Source organism: Lissotriton vulgaris, chromosome 2_1 (genome assembly GCF_964263255.1).
Source record: "Lissotriton vulgaris chromosome 2_1, aLisVul1.2, whole genome shotgun sequence".
In the NCBI taxonomy this organism is placed as follows: Eukaryota; Metazoa; Chordata; class Amphibia; order Caudata; family Salamandridae; genus Lissotriton; species Lissotriton vulgaris.
Genome location: NC_141687.1, coordinates 1,769,055,599 through 1,769,080,085, shown reverse-complemented (window position 1 = coordinate 1,769,080,085; position 24,487 = coordinate 1,769,055,599).

Below are 24,487 nucleotides of genomic sequence, written 5' to 3'. Positions count from 1 at the left end.
CCCGTCTGCGCCCGTCCGCGCCTGGACGCCGCCAGACGCTAGACTCCCTGATGGTCTAGTAAGAGGATTGCTGGCTTATTCCAGGGAATGTTTGCTGTCCCTCCGTGCACAGCCCAATCCGTGCTGCCTTAGTTTGGGAGAGGGTATGGAGGGGCCGTATTGTTGCCGCTACTGCAGCTTTGATGCTTCCCCCGCATCATCGGCCCCTGTAAAACCCAGCTTAAAATTTCTCCTACTCAACGCTCGCTCCATGGTGAAACATTATATGGATATCTATGATCTTGTTGAAGATGAGGCTCCTGATGTGCTTTTTATTACTGAGTCCTGGTTAACTTAGGACATGGTGGCTGAGCCTGGTTTGGCTTTGCCTCCTGAACATAGTATTTTGACCGTGAACAGGGCTACGAGGGGAGGGGGGTTAGCTATCATCTTTAAGTCTAAGTTCCCTTGTTCCCTGATCAGAGAGCCCATAATGGGGTGTGAATGCGCTCGTTTTGTTGTCCCTCTCACCGCGCATTTCGCCCTCACCGGTCTCCTAGTGTATCGCCCTCCGGGTCCTGCCGCAGATTTTAAGTCCGCTATCATCGAGGCTGCTAGCTCTCTAGCCTTGACTCCGGCAAATTTTATCCTCCTCGGAGATCTTAATCTTCATTTCGATCTCCCCGCTGATTCTGAAATTGGTAGCCTACTTGCGGATTTCGCTGCCTGCCAGTTAAGACAACTGGTGGTGGGGGCTACCCACTCAGCCGGTCATCTGTTGGATCCGGTCTTTTGTAACATCCTGGGGCTTACAGCTAGGGCACCCAGATCAGTGTGTTGGTCAGATCACTATTTAGTGTCTCTTTCCCTACAGCTCCCTACATTACTCCCTAGAGTTAATCTTAAATCTACGCTTAGACGTTGCTGGCATAAGCTTAGGCTGGAGGAGCTTCTCACCGCTTCAAAGGCTTGTCCTCCTACACTAAGCAGGGATCCTGATCAGGCCTATAAATCATTTTGTGAATGGCTCACATGTGCTTTGGATTCCCTCATCCCGGTGACGCAGTCTGTTGGTCGCTGCACTAGATCCAATCCCTGGTATAACGATTCCCTGGCTACCGTGCGTAGCGCCTGTAAAAAACTTGAACGGGTCTGGAGAAAGAACTACGACCCAGAGGCAAAAAAAAGGTACCAGGACTGATTAAGACCTATCATAAAACGATTCACTTGGCACGGGCTGCTTACCTTACGGATGAAATCAAGACTAGTAAAAACCCCATTAAATGTATCTTTAAAATCTTGAGTGATTTTAAAAATAGGAAAAATCCTCCTGTCCATACCTTTACGTCTGGAGAGCAGTGTGAAGCTCTGGCCAAATTTTTTATCCTGAAAGTGGAAAACATCTACAAATCTTTTTCCAGCTGTCCTACGGACCAGATAACCCCCCCGGTTCCTTTACCTATTAACACCCTATCGGCCATTCCTACCATCACTGAGGATGAGCTTTGTGTTTTAAGTGGTAGGGTCAAAAAACAGGATCTCCTTTAGATCCTATGCGGCCAGATCTCATTAGAGACTGCTTCCAGGTCCTTCTCGATCCTCTTTGCCAAGTTATTAACTCATCCTTTACTTCGGCGGTGGTACCACAGGCTTGGAAACTAGCCAGGGTGGTCCCCCTGCTGAATAAACCCTCCCTTGACCCCACTAAACCTGAAAACTTCAGGCCGATATCTCTCCTGCCCTGGGCTGCTAAAGTGGCAGAGGCCCACGTTAACAACACCCTTGCGTGCTTTATGAATAGCATTTTGGATTCCTCCCAGACGGGCTTTCGCCCGGACATAGTACTGAGACCGCACTCCTGGCTGTGTGCGAACATCTGTGGTCCATTCTGGATGAGGGTCAAACAGCGGCGCTGATCCTGCTCGACCTCAGCGCCGCGTTTGATACCGTCTCCCATCAGATCCTACTGCGCCGCCTGGAGGAGACGGGAGTAGGGGGCCGGGCCTTGGACTGGTTTCGCTCCTTTCTTGCAGACAGGGCGTTTCAGGTCACATCGCCCCCCTTTCTTTCTCAGGTCCATCTGAGCAAGCAGGGGGTTTCTCAGGGCTCGGCCTTGAGCCCCTGCTTGTTTAACATCTTTGTCCAGCCTCTGGCGAGAAAAGCGCATGAAGTCAGCCTGACCTTGCTGTCATATGCCGACACCCAAATGGTGGTAGCCCTCTCGGATGGCGGGGTCTGTGGCCCCGTGCAGTTCCGGACTGGGCTTGAGGCGATTTCTGAGTGGATGACCAATAACTGCTTACAACTTAATGCTAGTAAATCTGAAGTGTTGTTGGTGGGTAGAAACAAGGGCCTTTGAAGCACGCAGTGGTGGACGTCATCTATGGGTTATGCGCCAACCCCGAAGCCAGTGGTAAAGAATCTGGGGATCTGGCTTGACTCCGCCTTGGGGTTTCAGGATCATACTAAAAAGGTGTCTGGCACCTGTTTTGGTCTCCTACGAGGCCTTAGGCCCATCTTGGTTTTTTTTTATTCTGCCACGCGCCAGTTGATAGTTCAGGCCACTATCTTGTCACGCATAGATTATGCGAACTCCCTTCTGTTCGGGGCTAATAAGGCGGACGTGCATCGCTTACAGAGTCCAGAACGCTGTGGCACGGGTCCTGCTTAGGTTCCCTAGATTCTGCTCCACTTCGGGTGTCATCAGGCGACTCCATTGGCTGCCAGTGCAGAAAAGGATCGAATTTAAAGCACTTTACCTAGTGTTTAAAATTTTCTAATTTTCCACCCCTGAGATTTTATCGAAATTGTTGACCCTTTACATTCTCAACCGTCAGCTTCGTTCGGCGGAGCAGCTGTTGGCTGTGGTCCCCGTGTGAAACGTGCTAGAGCCGGGGGGAGGTCCTTCTGCTTAATGGCCGTGAGGCTATGGAACTACCTTCCTGCCCAGATCCGCCACTTGGATGATTTGTTCCCATTCCGTAAAGCCATTAAAACTTTTTTATTCCCTTGTTAATTGTGTCGCTGCCTCTGCTCATTGCCGCTAGCGCCGTGACGCCCCTTTGCTGGGGCAGCTGCGGCTTTATAAAATTACCTAATAAAATAATAATTAACAACTGGTTGTTGAAGGCAGTCATCTTCCATCTCCAGGCTATGGTGAAATTCTTGCATTTGCTGGGGTTCACTATCAACATGCTGAAGTCACACCTGACTCCCTCAGACGTTTCCCTTCAGTGGAGCAGTTCTGGACATGGTGCAGTTGTGGGCTTATCCTTCCGAGAAGTAAGTCCAGGATATTCAGGCTATAATACCGATATTTCAGCCTCTATCCTGGATTTTGGTGAGAATGACTCTGAGGCTGCTGGGCTGCATCCTTCTTGTTGACCATGCCAAATGGCACATGCAGGGTCTGAAATGGGACCTGCAGCTCCAATGAGCACAGCATCAGGTAAATCTTGTGAGAGGTTTGGCTGGCTATGATACCCATTATTCTAGTGGGCACCTTGCACCAGTCCAAACGACCCTTATCGATAGTAGGTTGTAAATTCAACCTTATAGAAAGCTATCCTAGTGGTAGCTGTGGAAAGCAGCCTTCAGGCTAAGACTTAGAGGTGAGTTAAGCACATTGTTTTATCAGTAATAATGTCTTCAATGATCAAATGAAAGTACACCACACAAGGTATATATCAGATATATATGTATTTATTCTGAACACAACCCCTCTGGACTCTTTATGAGGTCAGAGGTAAAAGTACAATACAAGGAACTTAATTAGCATATGATAAGTTGCACAGTATACCTTATGTCCTAGGGGCCTCCCAAACCATATACTAAAATAGTGGTATAAAAGCCACGTGAGGGTTAGAAAGCAGGTCTAGGGCCTGTAGAACCCTTGGGGCTGCCAGGAACCACCCAAGGTTAGGATGCAGGAGGCCCATGGGGGATGCGTGCAGAGTCTAAACACAGTAGCGGATCACTATTGACTTTCTATGGAGAACGAACAAGTTACAATTTTAAAGATTAAGGACACTTAGAGGTTAAATACGATGGAACCCTTTTAGATTTAGACACTTCAAGAGTCAAGACCCACGGGACTACCGGAGTACTCGAGTTACCTCACCCACGTAAGCCGGGTGTATAGGTGTCTTTTGGTGTCGGGTTTTGTTGCCGAATCCAATGGAGAGCTGCGAAGAAATGCTGCAGGCTGCCAGAGGAAAAGTGCCCGGGGGGATCCAAGGGTGGATCAGAGATCTGGAGAACCTGAAAGCAGAGGGGACAGAGTCTGGGTCACTAGCCAGTGACCAGGATGACGAGGAAAAGATGCCAGTCGATGTTGGGTGTTTTTAGGTGAAAGAGGTGAAGCTTTACTCTTCAGCCACGAGGTTCAGGAGGTGTCAACGATGACAAGAAGCTGGATTTGAGCTGTCCCACAAGGGATCTCGAGTCCTGCAGCATCGGAATCCAGATTGGACCTAATAAGCCTTGGCAACAGCAATCCACACAAGATGACAAGATCGGCTTCGGTTCAGACCAGCAAGGTCTGGGGGACTCCTCCTTGGAAGAGGAGTGAGAGCACATCTGGAGCAACCAGGAAAGCTCAAGAAGTCAAAGATTGTCTTTCGTGGGGGCTCACTAGCCAACAGACTAGGAACCGTGAAGGCACCTCAAGCTGAAATGCACAAAGCGGACCCACGGAACACTCGTGGAGTGTAGGCCTCTGAGCTTCGGTGCAAAAGGTGCTCGGGACAGGGGTTTCAAATACCCCCATGCACAACTTCGGGATACCTTGGGAAGTAGGTGCAGTGGCAAAGATGCAGGATGCCCAGGGGTTTTGGTCCCACTTCTCTCGTGTCAGCTACGGATCTTAGCTGGCACCTCCCTGGACAGGAAATCTACTGTCCAGGCCTCCCCTTCCAGAGTTTCGTCCAGCAGCAGGAGGGCAGACTTGTGTCTGTGGCAGCAGCATTCATTTTCTGATGCTGGGGCTCTGTTTAACTTTAACCGGGTTTACCAGTATGTACATGTCTTCCCCCTGTAGAAGGGTGGAATGCTACCCCTGCCGCCAGAACTGGCGGGGGGGGTAGTATTCCAAAGTGTTTGACACCTTACACAACATGTTTTGATAAAGCCAAACCAAAGTTAGCATTAACAGCGAGGATTATAATGCACTTAAGAGTATATGGTATGGCTATATCATAGAACAGCTATAAGGAGATGAGATGGTTCCGAAAGCTGCATAGAGGCTCAGCTCCTGCTAGGGCACCCTTTCACACAAAACCAAGCACTCTGCCTTCAGGATTGTGAAGGCCTGCCATATGAGGGACTTATAGGTTAATATGTGTCTATATATATATATATATATATATATATATATATATATATATATATATATATATAATATATTACCTACTGGCGGTCGCCAGTAGGTAGTTATAGTTAGGATTATTTTCAATAAGGAAATCGCAACATTCTATTGGGAATAACTTTGGCGCCGGTTGAGGAATCTGCCCGAATTTTTCCTCAACTTTGCCTTGCGGCGCTCCGATCCTTCCCTGAAAGTTTGGGGGGATTTGTCAAGTGGGGGCCGAGAAAAAAGGGGGGTCCCAAAACGTGTTTTCCCCATGTTAATCTCCATAGGGCGGTCGACCTCACTTTTAGCCCGAACGACTGAATGGATTTCCACCAAACTTGGCAAAATTGTAGGGACTGGTAGCTCGATGTGCCTTTGCTATGTCTTAAGATATGTGCTCCAGTGGATTTTGAGTAATTTAGGTTCAAAAAATATATATATCTGTAAGCGAGCCCCGGTACGCGCACCGGGGCGCGAACCAGCGCGCTACGCGAGTTCGCGAGCAGAAAGCTGATTGGCTCTCGGGTGTCTGTAAACATTCCAAACAGTCCGGTGCGGCCGCCATCTTGTGTCTCGGTAGGATCGAGACACAAGAGGTGGCAAAAACAAAGGGGGAAATGACCAAAAGGGGGCAGGGTAGACCCCCCTGACCCCTTAGGTTTGATGTGGGGGCCATAAAAGGGCCCTGCGGGGCAAAAAAATCAAAATAATTTTCGATTTGCGTGGGGGGAGCACCCGGTACCCGCACCGCGGAGCGTACTTGGGAGCGTACCCTGGAGAAAAAAGAAGGACAGTTTTTTACAAATGTAGGTTTTTTATAAATTGGAGGTGGTTCTAAAAATAACAGTTTTTTTATTCGTTTTGTTGTTTTATATTTTTTTATTGTTTTTTGGAAAAAAAATCTTTTTTTGGCTTTTCTGAACAGTTTTATATTTTTTTGTATTTTTTATGGGGAGAAACAAAAAACAGGGAATTATAAACGGTTCAACTGGAGCAAAAAAAAAACAGGAAAATAATTAGGGTTTCTTCGGGCACTTGTGGTTATCACCAGCAATGTTGATGAGGGTAATACTCTTCTCACCATAAGTAATTGTTTTGCCACAATATATGCAAACGAATTTGTAATCACCAAACATAGGGGGTTATTAGGATGGCGGATTTTCCGCATCCTCTGGGCCGGCGGAAGCCACTGCCGGCCCGGAGGATGCGGAAAATCCGCAGCGGACCCATCAAAGACCCACCGCCACATTAGGATGGCTGGTGGGTTCTGGTTTCCGTCTGCACCTTTTCCGCCGCGGCTGGCTTACAAACACAGTGGAAAAGCTCTAATATAATGACGGTGTCTGTCAGACACCGTCCGCCATATTAGGATGGCCTGTTTCAGATGTTTTTCCGCGGCGGGTTTTCCGCCTTGGAAAAGCATGTGTAACTTCACTGCGGGGGCCCATTGCGGGCCCCCTAGGTGAAGGGGGGGTGGGGGGTGCACATGGGGGGTACCTATGGTACCCCCCTGCATTTGTATGCGGAAAGCGGCAGGCCCCGCGCGGTGCCTGCCTCTTTCTGCATACAAATGCAATACCTGCATTTTTAACATTGCAGCGGGTGCAGCTTGAAGCCGCACCCGCCGCAATGTTAAAAATAGAGGATGTGACCGCCAGGGTGGCAGTCACATCCTAATTGCACAGGAGGGAACTCGGCATGCCATGCCGAGGTTTCCTCCTGCTCTGGGGTCGCGGACGGACGCAAGTCCGTCCGCGATCCTAATGAGGCCCTTAGTTTGTATGTTTGGAACCATCTGACTTGCCTCTGGACCCGATGGAGTGGGTTCTTTGGTTGTTGAGGTGCTGGCAGACGATTGTGGAAGGTTTCTGCACAGTTCTCTCACCTCTGCTGCAGAATAGTTATTGGGGTGCAATCGTTGCATGTGCCGAATGATTGTGTGATTCCCAAATGCATATTTTTTTGCAGGGATCCCCCTGGATAGTACAGCGCCACAGATGAGACAAGTCACCTTTGCAGCGTTTACCTTCTTTGCACCCCTTGGGATTTCAAAATACTCCCATATAAAGTGCTCCTTAGGTTTATATGGGGCATTGTCTTCAGGCAGGAAATGTCTTCTCTGCCTTCTCTCCTCCTCCTCCTCCTCCTCCTCTTCTTCTTGTCCACCAATGTGATGTTGTGGTGGTCCTTGTGGTGGTGGTCGTGGTGGTGGTGATACAGATGCTCCAGCTGCTGCTGCTACTGTAGCCATTTCTCTAACAATAGAAGCAGGTCTTCCTCACTCAAACAACAAAGTGAGAATGAGGAAAAAAGGTGGGGGCTTTCATCATTTGGAAAACAAAACTGTTCTGAACCAATGAAAGTGTTATTTTCAGGTTACATGACCCGGGCTTTCATCATTTGGAAACCAAAAGTGTTCTGAACCAATGAAAAGTGTTATTTTCAGGTCACATGGCCTGACGCGCTTACGCTACGCACCCCTTGGGCGCGCCCAGGGGCGCGTAGCGTAAGCACGTCAGGGCGCGCCCTGAGGTGCTTACGTAGCGCGATTGTATGTGCTCCGGCGCTTCCGGGTGCGCTTACGCTGTGCGTCATAACACGCATCACGCGGCTACGCGATACGTCACGATGATGTTTTCGTTCGCGGCAATACCGCTAACCGGGCGCTCACCGGTACGCGAACCGGGGCGCGGCAAAACTGCGCTTACCTGTAAGCGCATCGGTACGCGCCCCGGGGCAAAAAAAAATTTAAAATATATATTTACATAAAAAAAATAGTATTACATAAATATACAATATAAAATTCTTTTTAAAAAATATTACATTTCATACCGAAAGAGATTTGCTATTAAAAAATCTTTGAAATTCACTGAAAAAACCATAGGTTTAACACCAGTTATAGTTAGGAATTAGCATTTAAAAAACCTATTAAATTCACTGAAAAAAACCATAGGTTTCACACCAGTTATAGTTAGCTGGAAATTTTACTGACATAAAACCATTGAAATTCCCACGTTATAGTAAGTTGGACTCACTATAACTTGCGCGTGCAATGCACTGCTGATGACGTCACATATTACATCACTCATGACATGGTCAGTGACATCATTCATGACATCACTGATGACACCATCCTTGTGACAGAGGGACAGACCTCCTTTCACTGTAATGTAACCCTTGAAACACATATTCAAAAATAGAAACTAAAATTTTTTTTAAAATGGAGATACCCATATCAGTTACAACAACCAATTCAGTAATTCCACCAACTATATGCACATCTAGTCATTCACAAACAGTTCTATATAGTCACTCATACATATACTCACTCATCATATGTAGTGATACACCTATACATCCTGTTACACACCGACAGTCATCCAAAAGTTACTCACACACATACTCACACATGCAAATAAACTATTGAACATCCATTTATTTGCATATAGAGCTATACACACACTACCACCTTACTTCTATTGAAATTTACACATATTTATTCTCTTAAACAATCACTTATAGAAACACATACTTATTTAAACAGGAACTCTTACAATCTCTTACTCTCACGTATACTCACTTATATGCATCAATATTCACATATACTAGATTAAAACATATGTAGTTACTGATAAAGACACTAGTGAGACAGTCATTCACTCACTAACATACACATATACACACTCATCCACCCATACAGTCCTGCACATATGCTGCCTTCAAAACACATACAAACAGAGAGTCAGTCACTCATGCATCTATGTGCTAAGTAATACCCCCACCAAACCATATAGACACTCATGCTGATACTAAGAAAAACATCTAATAACCCATATACATACACATGTAGCTATTCACCAACCCATGCAGCCACTTATACACAAAGTGAAACACTAATACATATATTTAAATATTTAAACATTACTCACTAATATTTATTTTTCAGAAAGACACACATTCACTGGATGGTGTCATCAGTGATGGCATGAGTGATGTCACTGACCATGTCATGAGTGATGTAATATGTGACGTCATCAGCAGTGCATTGCACGCGCAAGTTATAGTGAGTCCAACTAACTATAACGTGGAAATTTCAATGGCTTTATGACAGTAAAATTTCCAGCTAACTATAACTGGTGTGAAACCTATGGTTTTTTCAGAGAATATATATATATATATATATATATATTACCTACTGGCGGTCGCCAGTAGGTAGTTATAGTTAGGATTTTTTTCAATGTTAAATCTCAAAATTCTATTTGGAATAACTTTGGCTTCGGTTGACAAATCTGCCTGAAAAATACCTCAAAATGGCCACGCGGCGCCCCGGTCCTTCCCTGAAAGTTTGGGGGGGGATTCGTCAAGCGGGGTCCGAGATAAAAGGGGGGTCCCAAAACGCGTTTTCTGCATGTTAATTTCCATAGGGCGGTCGATTTCACTTTTAGCTCGAACGGCTGAATGGATTTACACCAAACTTGGCAAAATTGTGGGGACTAGTAGCCCGATGTGCCTTTGCTATGTCTCAAGATATGTGCTCCAGTGGATTTTGAGTAATTTAGGTTCAAAAAAATATATATATCTATAGGCGCGCCCCGGTACGTGCACCGGGCGTGCCACGCGACTTGCGCGCAGAAAGCTGATTGGCTCTTGGGTGTCTGTAAACATTCTAAACAGTCTGGAGCGGCCGCCATCTTGTGTCTCGGTAAAATCGAGACACAAGAAGTGGCAAAAACAAAGGGGGGAATTGACCATAAGGGGGTAGGGTAGAGCCCCTCCTGACCCCTAGGTTTAATGTGGGGGCTAAAATAGGGTCCCGCGGGGCATTTAAAAAAAAAAAATCGATTTGCGCGGGGGGAGCGCCCAGTACGCGCACCGGGGAGCGAAGTAAGGGGATAATCCAGGACCATATTTATGAAGGCCTTGCGCCGCCAGTTTTGCGCCGCCTGTGCGTCACTTTTTGTGACGCACCAGCGGTGTAAAAAAATGCGCCTCGTTGCGCTATATTTAAAAAGTGACCCATCTAGGTAGATGGGTCACTTTTTAAAACCCTGCGCCACATTATACCTGCGTCAGGTATAATGTATGCAGAGGGGGCGTTTCTCTGCAAAAAGCTTCGTAATAGCGACGCAGTGAAATCTATGAGATTTCACTGCGTCACTTTCAGGATGCTGTTGCGTCAAAATCTTGCGCCTGCCTCACAGCAGGTGTAAGACTGACGCAAGACCTTTCACATGGTGCTTTCCCCATGTGAAAGGACGCATTACTGGAGTTGCGTCACTTTTGTGACGCACTCCAGCAATGTATCACTTTTGTGTTTACAGATACGTCAGAAAAACTGACGTATCTGTAACTCCTTGCGAGTTGATTCGTCATACATTAAATATGACACATCTGGAATGTCATAAGGAGTGCGCACAGAAAAGTGACGCATCGCACCAGCGGTGTAAAAAATGCGCCTCGTTGCGCTATATTTAAAAAGTGACGCATCTAGGTAGATGGGTCACTTTTTAAAACCGTGCGCCACATTATACCTGCGTCAGGTATATTGTGTGCAGAGGGGGCGTTCCCCCGCAAAAAGCTTGGTAATAGCGACGCAGTGAAATCTATGAGATTTCACTGCGTCACTTTTAGGATGCTGTTGCGTTAAAATCTTGCGCCAGCCTCACAGCAGGTGTAAAACTGACGCAAGACCTTTCACATGGTGCTTTCCCCATGTGAAAGGACGCATTACTGGAGTGCCGTCACTTTTGTGACGCACTCCAGCAATGCGTCACTTTTGTGTTTACAGATATGTCAGAAATACTGACGTATCTGTAACTCCTTGCGACATGATGCGTCATACATTAAATATGACACATCTGGAATGTCGTAAGGAGTGCGCACAGAAAAGTGACGCATCGCACCAGCGGTGTAAAAAAATGTGCCTCGTTGCGCTATATTTAAAAAGTGACGCATCTAGGTAGATGGGTCACTTTTTAAAACCCTGCGCCACATTATACCTGCGTCAGGTATAATGTATGCAGAGGGGGCGTTCCCCGGCAAAAAGCTTGGTAATAGCGACGCAGTGAAATCTATGAGATTTCACTGCGTCACTTTTAGGATGCTATTGCGTCAAAATCTTGCGCCTGCCTCACAGCAGGTGTAAGACTGACGCAAGACCTTTCACATGGTGCTTTCCCCATGTGAAAGGACGCATTACTGGAGTTGCGTCACTTTTGTGACGCACTCCAGCAATGCGTCACTTTTGTGTTTACAGATACGTCAGAAAAACTGACGTATCTGTAACTCCTTGCGAGTTGATTCATCATACATTAAATATGACACATCTGGAATGTCATAAGGAGTGCGCACAGAAAAGTGACGCATCGCTGTTTTCACGTAGCGATGCGTCACGTTTCAGAAATGAGGCGTCCAGTTTATTCACTGTGTCACCTCTACGACCCTTTCTTGCGTCAATACGTCCCTTTTGCATACATTACACCTGACGTAGGAATAATGTGGCACAGGGGTTTACAAAGTGACGTCTTTACCTAGAAACGCCACTTTGTAAATATGAATAAATAAGGTGCATTTTTTATTGGACTGATGCGTTACAAAAAGTGATGCTTTGGTGGTGTTAAAGTGACGCATGGCTTCATAAATGAGGCCTTCTGCCTTCAACTCCAGCAATGCATCTTTTCTTATCCTTCCACACCCCTGTTCCTTTTCAACATTTTCCTTAAATATCAACATTCCCCATATTCACTCTTCTTCTCCTTACTTTCTTTCCTAACACTCACCTTCTTTCAGTCCTCCTACTTCACTTTCTTTCTCCTCTCATACCTTTCTGTTCTTTCTTACTCATTCTCCTTTCCATTATCAATGCACTCTATTTCACTTACTCTTTTTTCATTTTTTTTAGAATATAGCTCTTTGATGGTAATTGGAGGTAGTTCTGAAAAGAACTTTTGGTTTTCTTCTTTTTTCTAAACAGGAACAAAAACAGGGAATGGAAACTGCTCAACAGGAGCAAAAAAAACAAAAAAAAATTGGGGTGGGAAGAGCAGCGATGGTTTTCTAATGCTCGAACCATGAGCTGTACACTTTGTTCTCCAAAGGTAAGCAGTTGATTGCAGTATCTGCATCTGAGGGCACCATGGTTAAAAGCAGGTTGAATGTTCGGAACCAGCTCTAGTGATCTCCCCCTCCCAGAAGAAGTTGCTCCTCCGGTTGATGTAGAGGCCCCATCACTGGGAACCTCTTGTGCCAGAGCCCTGACACTTTCCCGGGCAAAATTTTGGGGGTGCTTCCTCTCCACATGCCGGATCATTGTGAAGTTCCCAAAAGAGTACTTTTTTAAAGGGTTACCCCGTGACAGCTCTTCTTTGCAGATCCTGCACTCCACTTTTGGAGCATTCACCTTTTTTTGGCCAGGTGGGATTTAAAAAAATTTCCAAATGAAATGTTCCTTAACTTTTTGTTGAGGAGGCTCTTCATTGATGAATTCTGGTTCATCCTCACTGCTGGATTGTCTGGCAGCCATTGTAAAACCAACAAATATCCAGGAGCAAAAAGTCAGGTCTTGCAGTCACAAAAGTGAAAGAAGAAGTGAAGGAAATGGGTAGGGATTTCATTCTTTGTAAAAAAAAAACTGTTAGCAACCAATGAAAAGTGTTATTTTAAAGTCACATGACCCGACGCGCCTACGCTGCGCGCTCCGGAGCGCTTCTGGGTGCGCACACGCTGCGCGAACGTAGGCGCTTCCGGGGCGCATACGTGGCGCGAACGTAGGCGCTTCCGGGGGCGTATACGCGGCGCGAACGTAGGCGCTTCCGAGGGCGCTTACGTTGCACGCCGAAGTGACGTCATCATACTTTTACGGAAATGCATAATCATTTTCCTTATAAAAAAAAAATGATTTTATTTGTATGGTACGAAATGTTTTGCATTATTATTAACTTTTCATTCATATTTTTTTCACGAACGAAAGTAGCGCTCTGGGTGCGCTTTCCGGTGAGCTTACCGGTGAGCTTACCGGAAAGCTTACCGGAGAGCTTACCGGAGCGCAAAAGAAAAAAATTATATAAAAAAAACCTCAAAAATGAATACTTACACAAAACAGCAAATTGTAAAAAAAAAAAAGGTTAGAAACTCGATATAGAAAGGAATTAGCATTTAAAAAACCTATGAAATCCACTGAAAAAACCATAGGTTTCACACCAGTTATAGTTAGGAATTAGCATTTAAAAAAACCTATTAAATTCACTGAAAAAACCATAGGTTTCACACCAGTTATAGTTACCTGGAAATTTTACTGACATAAAACCATTGAAATTACCACGTTATAGTTAGTTGGACTCACTATAACTTGTGCGCCTGCAATGCACTGCTGATGACGTCACATATTACATCACTCATGACATGGTCAGTGACATCACTCATGACATCACTGATGACACCATCCTTGTGACAGAGTGACAGACCTTCTTTCAGTGTAATGTAAGCCTTGAAACACATATTCAAAAATAGTATTTAACATTTTCAAAAAAGTGGAGATACCCATACCAGTTACAACAAACAATTCAGTATATTCCACCATCCACATACACATCCACTCATTCACAAACAGTTCTATATAGTCATTCATACATATACTCACTCATTATATGTAGTGATACACCTATACATCCTGTTACACACTGACAGTCATCCAAAAGTTACTCACACACATATTCACACATGCAAAAAAACTAGTGAACATTCATTTATTTGCATATACAGCTATACACACACTACCACTTTACTTCTAAGAATACTTACACATACTTACTCTCTTAAACAATCACTTATATAAACACATACTAATTTAAACAGGAACTCTTATAATCTCTCATTCTCACATATACTCAGTTTTATAAATCCATACTCACATATACTAGATTAAAACATATGTCGTTACTGAAAAAGACAATAGTGAGACAGTCGTTTACTCACTAACATACACATATACACACTCATACATCTATACAGTCCTGTACATATGCTGTCTTCAAAACACATACAAACAGTGAGTCAGTCACCAACCCATACAGCCACTTATACACAAAGTGAAACACTGATACATACATTTCAATATATAGAAGTTACTTGCTAATATATGTATTCACTAAGATACACTTAATAAGGCAGTTAACCAATCAATTATTTTAAAAACAAACATCCATTTACACACTTATTTAACTATTTATTCTTGCATCGTACTTTACAAATACATATAAAAAAAATAATAATTTTTAAGAAAGACAAACATTCACTGGATGGTGTCATCAGTGATGTCATGAGTGATGTCACTGACCATGCCATGAGTGATGTAATATGTGACGTCATCAGCAGTGCACTGCAGGCGCGCAAGTTATGGTGAGTCCAACTAACTATAACGTGGGAATTTCAATGGTTTTATTTCAGTAAAATTTCCAGGTAACTATAACTGGTGTGAAACCTATGGTTTTTTCAGTGAATTTAATAGGTTTTTTAAATGCTAACTCCTAACTATAACTGGTGTGAAACCTATGGTTTTTTCAGTGAATATATATATATATATATATATATATATATATATATATATATATATATATACCATAGGTTTCACAATCGTTTTAGTTAGGAATTAGCATTTAAAAAACCTTTGAAATTCACTGTAAAAACCATAGGTTTCGCACCAGTTATAGTTAGCTGAACATTTTACTCCTACAAAACCATTGAAATTCCCACGTTATAGTTAGTTGGACTCATTATAACTCGCGCGCCCGCAATCCACTGCTGATGATGTCACATATTACATCATTCATGACATGGTCAGTGACATCACTGATGACATCACTGATGACATCTCAAATGACATCACTGATGACATCACTGATGACATCATCCATGTGATAATATAATGCTCCTCCTTACACTCTAATCTAACCTTTGATACATCCAGTGTTGAATACAGACTACCATTCCTGAAACCATTGACACACCAATACCAGTTACTACATACACACTCACAGATTCCTAAGTCTACTCATACATACAGTCACTCATCAATACAACACTATCATATGCACTCATACACCTATACAGACACTCACACACGGCCACTCATCCATGGAGTTACTCCCAAACCTAGTCAGTCATGCAAAGAATCAATCACACTCCCATTTCCTCATCTATACAGTTATACGCACATAACCTTACTTTTTCAAACATATACTAACACATAATTACTCTCTTTTACAATCACTGATACAAGTACACATTGATCCATACAGTCACTTACGCAATCGCAGGCTCTCAAGTATAGTCATTGATATATGCCAACTCTCACATGTACTGTGTTTTACATATGTACTTACTTGGACATGTAGCACTGAGATATCCATTCACTCACCAACACACCCATGCTCACAGTCAACTGCCCATACAGCTGTTTCCACATGCACTCTTGAACCCATACACCAAGTGAATCAACTGCTCACACATCTATGCGCAAAGTCACACCTCCCAGCCACTCCCACACACACTCACCCTCACATACAAATACTTGGGCAACCAAAAAATAACCCATATAGCCACTCATATAGCTACTAATCAACACATGCAGCAGCTTACACAACAACAGACATAAAGATGCACACATTCAGACAGTTTACAAGTAAATTGCCTCCTTCAGATTTACCACGCTGACATGCCAAGAGATTAATTAGCTGAGATTCCAAAACACTGTCTTGCAGTTTCATTTTATCCATAAAGTCCCTGAGTAATTAATCGGACTAATTTTGATTTTACATTTTCATTTTCTTAATTACTAAATCCTTCATCCAGACACTCATACATATACTCATTCTTCAATATGTAAAACATATTTTAACTTTACAGAAACACAGAGACACTGGATGATGTCATCAGTGATGTCATTTGAGATGTCATCAGTGATGTCATCAGTGATGTCACTGACCATGTCATACACGATGTAATATGTGACATCATCAGCAGTAGATTGCGGGCGCGCGAGTTATAGTGAGTCCAACTAACTATTTTATTTATTTATTTATTTAGGTTTCTTGTAGAGCGCTAACAATCATCCCAAAGGGATATCACGGCGTTAAGTTTGCTAGAGAACGGGTGCAGTGAGCAACGTTGCTTGATTTAGTCGAAGTGGGGGAAAAGGAGAGTTTTTAGTTTTTTCCTAAATGCCAAATGGCATTCTGTGAGTCGGAGGGCCACAGGCAGTTCGTTTCACTTCTTTGCTGCGGCGTGGGAAAAGGCTTGTTCGCCCATCCTGGCTCCTTTAACCCCGGGGACGCTAGCTAGCGCCGAAAGTTGAGAGCGGAGGTTTCTAGTGGGAGTGTAGAAGTGAATCCTATTTCTCAGAATGAGCGGTCCTGTCTGGTGCAGTGCTCTGTGAGTGATGCATAGCATTTTGAAAGTTGCTCTCTGTTTCATAGGCAGCCAGTGCAGATCACGCAGACAGTTTGAGGCCGAGTCGTATTTCCCTTTCATACAGATGGCCTTGGCTGCTGCGTTCTGCACCAGTTGGAGTTTGGTGAATAGGTACCCCGCCATGCCAACGAACAGGGAATTCCCATAGTCCAGTCTACTCATCAAGAGAGACTGAACTAAGATTCTTCGGCACTCTATTGGAACCCATGGAAAGACTCTTTTGAGCATTTTCAGGGTTGCAAAGCCTTTGCCGCATATAGTGGCTACATGCGTTTTCATGGAGAGGGAGGTGTCAATCGTTATTCCAAGGTTCTTCGCTGTCGATGTTGGGGCAGGAGGGACACCCAGGGCAACCGGCCACCAGGTGTCGTTCCACAGTTCAGTATGTCCTCCGAACAGCAGTATCTCTGATTTGTCTGCATTAAGCTTGAGATAGTGCTTGTGCATCCAGTCAGCCAAATCAGAGAGACAGTTTATAAGCCTCTCCTTGAGGTTATTCTCCTCGTCTAAAATTACAGTAAGCTGGGTGTCATCAGCATATGAGCAGATTTCAACACCCCACCTTTAACGTGGGAATTTCAATGGTTTTGTATGAGTAAAGTGTTCAGCTACCTATAACTGGTGTGAAACCTATGGTTTTTTCAGTGAATTTCAAAGGTTTTTTAAATGCTAATTCCTAACTATAGCAAATGTGAAACCTATGGTTTTTTCAGTGAGTTTCAAAGGTTTTTTAAATGCTAATTCCTAACTATAACGATTGTGAAACCTATGGTTTTTTCAGTGAATTTCAAAGGTTCTTTAAAAGTTAATTTCTTTGTATGTCGAGTTTGTAACCTACGATTTTTAAATTGAATTTTTTTTATTAGCTGTTTTTTTAACTATTAATTATTATTATTTTTTTCTCAAAAATTATTTTTTCGATGTATTTTTTATGTAGGTTTTTTCTTTTTGATTATTTTGTCTTGTAGCGCTCAGGGTGCGCGCACCGGTAAGCTCACCCAAGAGCGCAGCGAGAACGCTATTTCTGCGTGCGGGAAAAAAGCATGTATTTATTCTAAATAATAATGCAAGATATTCAGTGACATACTTATACAATTAGTATTTTTGATTTTAAATAACCGTATTTTAACATTAAATGCATTTCCGAAAAGTTAGCAAAACGTCATTCAGGCGCGCTGCGTAAGCGCCCCCGGAAGCGCCTACGTTCGCGCCGCGTAAATGCCCCTGGAAGCGCCTACATTCGCGCCGCATAAGCGCCCCCGGAAGCGCTCCGGTGCGCGCAGCGTCAGCGCGTCAAGTCATGTGACCTCAAAATTACCCTTTTCATTGGTTGTTAACAGTGTTTTTTACAACTAATGAAACCCCACCCATTTCCTTCACTTCTACTTTCACTTTGGAGACAGCAAGACCTGTTCCTTTCTGTTCTTCTGTTTAGTGAAAAGAATGGCTGCCAGACCACCCAGGAGCAGTGAGGACTCAGATGACTTTATTGAGGAAGAGCCTCCTCAACCCAAGGTGAAGGAGCACTTTATTTGGAATACCACCAGATGAAAAAAAGGTTAATGCTCCAAAGGTGGAGTGTAAAATTTGCCAAACAGTTCTTTCACGGGGTGACCCTAGAAGAAAGTACAGTTTTGGCAACTCCACAATGATTCGCCATGTCCAACGGAGGCACCCCCAGAACTATGCCCGGGAGAGTGTCAGAGAACTGGCACGTAATCCCCCAAGAGATGGCGCCTCAACATCCACTGGAGGAGTAACAACATCATCATCCATGAGAGGAAGACCTGAGCAGCTGATCCCCAATATTCAGCCTGTTTTCAATAATATCATTATCAAGTGTAAGCAGTGTGATGAACTGCTTTGCTACAGAGAACAGAGTATAATGAACATTGTACGCACAAGGGAAAACCACTGCTGCCGTCCCCAGCCCTAATTGTTTCCCTTTTTTTGCTCCTGTTGAGCAGTTTGTCATTCCCTGTTTTTGTTTTTGTTCAGAAAAAAAACCATAAAAAAGAAGACAAAAAACTGTTTTTTTTAGAACTACCTCCAATTCTACAAAAAGATCTGTATTCTTTACAAATTTAAAAGAAGTGAGGGAAGTGGAGTGTAGTCAGAGAGCAAAGGAAAATAAGTGAGGGAGCAAAGAAAGGGACGAGAGAGGAAGGGAAGTGAACTAGAGGGACTGAAAGAAGGTGAGTGTGAGAGGTGAGTGAGGAGAAAGGGAGTGAACAAGGGCAATGAGGATAAGTGGAGAAAACGGAGTAAGGGAACGGGGGTGTGGAAGGGTAAGAGAAGAGCAGTGATGTTGAGGAAAGAGTGATGATAGAGAATGGATAAAGACAAGTGAGCGTGAGACAAGGGGAGTAAGGGAGTGAGGAGACAGAGGAAGTGAAGGAAAAAGTGACAGTAGAGGACTGAGTGAGGGACAAAAGAAAGAAAAGTGATGGAGTGTGGCTGAGTTATGGGGAGTAAGCGTAACAGAAGAGGAGTGAGAGACTAAGAGGACGGAGAGAATAGGGGTAACAGAGAGAAAGTGAGAGAATGGGAGTGAGTAAGTTAGAGGACAGAGGTATTGAGAGAAGGAGTTACTGAAGTGGAGTAAGGAGGGTAAGGGTAGGGAAAAGAGTGAAAGAGCGAAAGAAGGGAAGAGGGAGGAAGAAAAGTAAAGGAGAAGGTCTGAAAGAAGGTGGGTGTGGGAGTATGGCTGAGTTATACAGAGTGAGTGTGACATAAGAGGAGTGAGAGACTAAGGGGATGGAGACAATGAGGCTAACAGAGAGAGAGTGAGGGAAGGGAAGTGTAGAACTAAGAGGACAGAGGGAGTAAGAGAAGGACTTACTGAAGTGGAGTAAGGAGAGTTAGGGAAGGGAAAAGAGTAAAGGAGCGAAGGAAGGGAAGAGAGAGGAAGGAAAGTAAAGGAGAAGGTCTGAAAGAAGGTGAGTGTGGGAGTATGGCTGAGTTATGGGGAGTAAGTATTAATAGTAATAGTAAGTAATTCTTTATTTAGATATAAAAACATATCTTTGAAAGATTGTACAAATCACATTATGTACAGTTTTATAATAAAAAATGATAAAAGAATAAAATGTAACCGTAAGCATGCTAGTTAAAACATTTCAATTCATAGATTGGCCCACCCGGGCATTGCACGTTCTGTTAAAGAGCATGTTCGATCTTGACACTCGGCAGTACAGTCTCAGCAATGTCCATTTTATCTAGGGTGCGATAAGCGTGCTGAATGAATTTGGACAAGTTTATGTTTAAGACAGTATTATCTGGAGATAGAGCAGCAACGATGGCATGCCTACAGGTCCGAATTCCGAGCCTGTTCCATTCTGGCTTAAGCAGACACCTGCGTTGGAAATTAAATGAGGAACAGATGCAGAGCACATGCAAGATTGTTTCTGTTGCTAACGCGCATCCTCTGCATGTTGTGTCTTCCTTCTTACGGCGCCAGGTGGGTAAATTTTGGAGAAAGCGCCAATCTCCCATTCTTAGGGCTATCAAGCAGCGCTTTAGATAAAGTGAAAATGTCGAGGAGAGGTAGGCTGCAGGGGTCAATCGCTTGTAGGAATTAACTACCGCCCAGGAGTGACTACGTTTCGTGACAAGAGCTTTGTCTAATGCCAGAGATTTCAGTCTTACACATTTTTTGATTATATTTTTAAAAACAGTCTGACTGGGGTTAAGAGCCCAAAGATCAGCAACTGACATTTGATGGGTGTAATCATTCAGAAGGCGCCCAAATGTTCCCCCTGGATTAGTCTCGTTGATTTCTTTCCAGATTAGGGACTCTAGTGTACCTGCTTCGGCCTGTCTTAATTTATGACACAGTTTCAGGTAAGTACCCACGTTAGAAGCTTCATAGTTGGTTAATCCCAGCTCTAATCTAATCTGGGCCGGGGAAGCAGTGCTCGGTAAATGAAGTACCTTTCTGTAGATTTTGGTTGTGTGTTTGTTTAGGGCAGTATTCATTTTACCTTTAAAGGTCTCTATGCCATAAGAAAGAGTAGGCCCAATTTTTGCTCTAAGGACTTCTAGTAGAGGGGCAAGGGTTAGACCTGAGAGTTTCTTCGATAGCTTGGCCAGGGATACCACTAGGGCCGTAGTTTTAGCTATGATCACACTACCTTGCTTTGAAAAGCTACCCTTGCGTCCAAATGGACGCCTAAGTATTTGTATGATTGGCCAATCGCAAGATTTATTTTGTTAATTGACCAACCACCGCCGCTGTAGTGTTTCTTACCAAAAGGGACTATCAGGGTTTTCTCCATGTTAATTTCTAATTGGTTGCCAGTCGTATATTGCGATAGTGCAACAAGGAGCCTTTGTAACCCTACTCTAGTGAGGCTAAAAAGGGCCAGGTCGTCGGCATATAAAAGATTGCATATTGCCGCGCCTCCTATTTTGGGTGGATGACTATTTACCTTGTCTAGAGTACTTGACAGGTCAGATATGAATAGGTTAAAGAGAAGAGGGGCCAGCACGCATCCCTGCTTGACACCTCGTGAGGTCATAATTTTTCGCGAGAGGTGCGAGCCGGACCCTAGCTTCACTCGAACCCATGTGTCAGCGTAAAGCTGAATAATTGGGTTCAGTATGTTGTTTGGAATACCCCACTGTGTCAGTTTTTTCCAGAGGGCCGCCCTAGGCACTCTATCAAACGCTGCTTTAAAATCGACAAAGCAGCAGAAGGCCATCCTGTTTGTTGATAAGGCTTTGTCGATTATAGTGGAAATTGCCAGTAAATTTGTTGTAGTTCCTGAATTGGCAACAAACCCTGTCTGGTTCAGGGGGATCAGATCGTGGTCCTTTGCCCATTGCCTTAAATCCTCCAGAATGAGTCCTGCAAAATGTTTTGCCTCTATGTCCAGTAAGGCGATTAGTCTATAATTGTTAGGCATAGCACGTGATCCAGATTTATGAATGGGATGAATTATTGCGCCCCGCCATGAGTCCGGGATTGTCTGTGTTCTCAGGGTGTAGTTAAAGAGATTTAGTAACACCATGGACCAGAAAGGAATGTCCGATTTGAATAGCCTTTGTGGTAGGCCATTCGGGCCTGGTGCTCCATCTTGCCTCCCTTTTGTCACAGCTTTGGCAACTCGATCCTCGGTTAGTGCATATGCAGGGGTAAGTCCCCGGATTGTATCCAGGGAGATATTTTGTGATGCATCTTCCGCAATCCCGCAGCCCCTGGGTGATCTGATGCAATCTTGGTTGTCTTGTGCCTGAAAGTGATCTGTTAGAAATGTTGCCCATTCTGCTTCCTGTATATTTGCAGAGCCAGAGTTTGTTAGGGGCAGGTTGGTGCGGTTAACAAGGGACCAGAATTTCCTTGAGTTTTTTTGCTTGCTTTCCCACACCAATTTTACCCAGTATTGATTTTCCTGAGCCTGTTTCTCTTGGGAGACTGCCCTCCTAAATGCTTTTTGGGCATGGTGATATGTAGCGAGGAAGGCGCTGTTCCCCGGGAATTTTAAAGCTAACCTCAATGCGGAGTTCCTTGCTCTCTTTAGTGGTTTTAAGACAGCGGAGGTTGAGGCCTCCACTGGAGGTGGGCTGTTTAATCTCCGCGCAGTCGCAGGATATGTATGAATTGATCAAATGAAGGCACAGCTGCGACCATTTCCGTATCGGGTTAACATCTTGGGAGTAAGCATGACAGAAGAGGAGTGGGAGACTAAGAGGACAGAGAGAAGAAGAGTAACAGAGAGAGAGTGAGGGAAGGGGAGTGTAGAACTAAGAGGTCAGAGGGAGTAAGAGAAGGAGTTACTGAAGTGGAGTAAGTAGAGTTAGGGTAGGGAAAAGAGTGTAGGAGCGAAGGAAGGGAAGAGAGAGGAAGGAAAGTAAAGGAGAAGGTCTGAAAGAAGGTGAGTGTGGGAGTATGGCTGAGTTATAGGGAGTGAGCGTGACAGAAGAAGAGTGAGAGACTAAGAGGACGGAGAGAATGAGGCTAACAGAGAGAACAGGAATGTAGAAGTCAGAGGACAGAGAGAGTAAGAGAAGGAGTAAGTGAAGTGAAGTAAGGAGAGTAAGGGAAGGGAAAAGAGTGAAGAAGCGAAAGAAGGTAAGAAACAGGAAGGAAAGTAAAAGAGAAGGTTTAAAGAAGGTGAGTGTGGGATTATGGTTGAGTTATAGGGAATGAGCGTGACAGAAGAGGAGTGAGAGACTAAGAGGACAGAGAGAAGAAGGGAAACAGAGAGAGAGTGAGGGAAGGGGAGTGTAGAACTAAATGTAAATGTAAATGTATAGGCATTTATATAGCGCACTACTTACCCGTAGGGTCCCAAGGCGCTTCGACCGCTGCGAAACCCTTCCTGGCTTCCCTGAGAGATGGTCCCTTAATGGGTATCTCCAGGGTGAGACCAGGCATCCTCAGCGGTCTGGTGGGGCCGTTAGTGAAGATGAGGCAAGCTAATGCCCAGAGTTGCCGAGTGTGATCGCTGATCAGAGTGGGCACCGAGGCGAGAGAATTATCGAGTCCGCTGACCCTGGTCCAGAAACCTGCCGCGCCAGGAATCGAACCCTGGTCTCGGGCCGTCCTCTGCTCTCGGGTCTGCCGCCTCTAACCAGTGAGCCACACTACTAAGAGGACAGAGAGATTAAGAGAAGGAGTTACTGAAGTGGAATAAGGAGAGTTAGGGAAGGGAAAAGAGTGAAGGAGCGAAGGAAGCGAAGAGGGAGGAAGGAAAGTAAAGGAGAAGGTCTGAAAGAAGGTGAGTGTGGGAGTATGGCTGACTTATAGGGAATGACCGTGACATAAGAGGAGTGAGAGACTAAACGAATGGAGAGAATGAGGTTAACAGAGAGACAATGAGGAAACAGGAGTGTAGAAGTAAGAGGACAGAGTGTCACGACTAACCTTGGGATCCGGTACAGCAGGAGCGATGTTGTAGCTAAGTTTTCTCCTCCCTAGATACGGTACCACAGACGAGTATAAGGCAAACACTCGCCTATGAGGACCCCACCCAGGGAAGGGGAAAAAGTGGAGAAATAAAACAAAAAGGAGTGGCAGCCAGAAACCATCTACAGGGTTCGACCACAGGAGAACGACCAGTGTGGATCTGTATGTAGATACCTGCACAGAGACACAAGAACATAATAGTCACACTCTCATTCTAGGTACACTACTACTTCCCAATTATGGAATAGAAGGACTTCCACTTACATCATATGGCTCCCACAGTCATCCTGATAGAAAAGGGCAAAAATAGAAAAAATAAAGTAAAGAAAATAAAGACAGGGAACTGCCCAGGATCCCTACTTGCCGGGAAAAAGCCAGAAGCGTCACTAGCTGTATTTATAGTCCAAGTGAGCTTGCCTCAACTCACGTGATAAGAGTACTAGTTCTCCATATATGACTTTATCCAAGACCAAAAAGGATAACAGTTCTTTATCCGAGCCTCTCAACGGCTCCCACGAAACGAAAATGTTCGGCAACTCCCATGTGCCAAAAAACATCCACTAAGGCAAGTCTGAAACAAAAACAGGAGGAGTACAACAAGAACACTCTTCCTTTGCTAGCACTCCGCTAGCCAAGTCAAAAATGAGGAAACTTAGAAATGCGCTTTAAGGGCTAACATGGAACATTGGCCGTGAGCCCCGTGTACCTTACTGTTTGAGTCCAAGCGCGGCTCTCCTGCAGCGTCAGCACGGCTCCCAGCGCGAATACACCTTTCAGTTTCC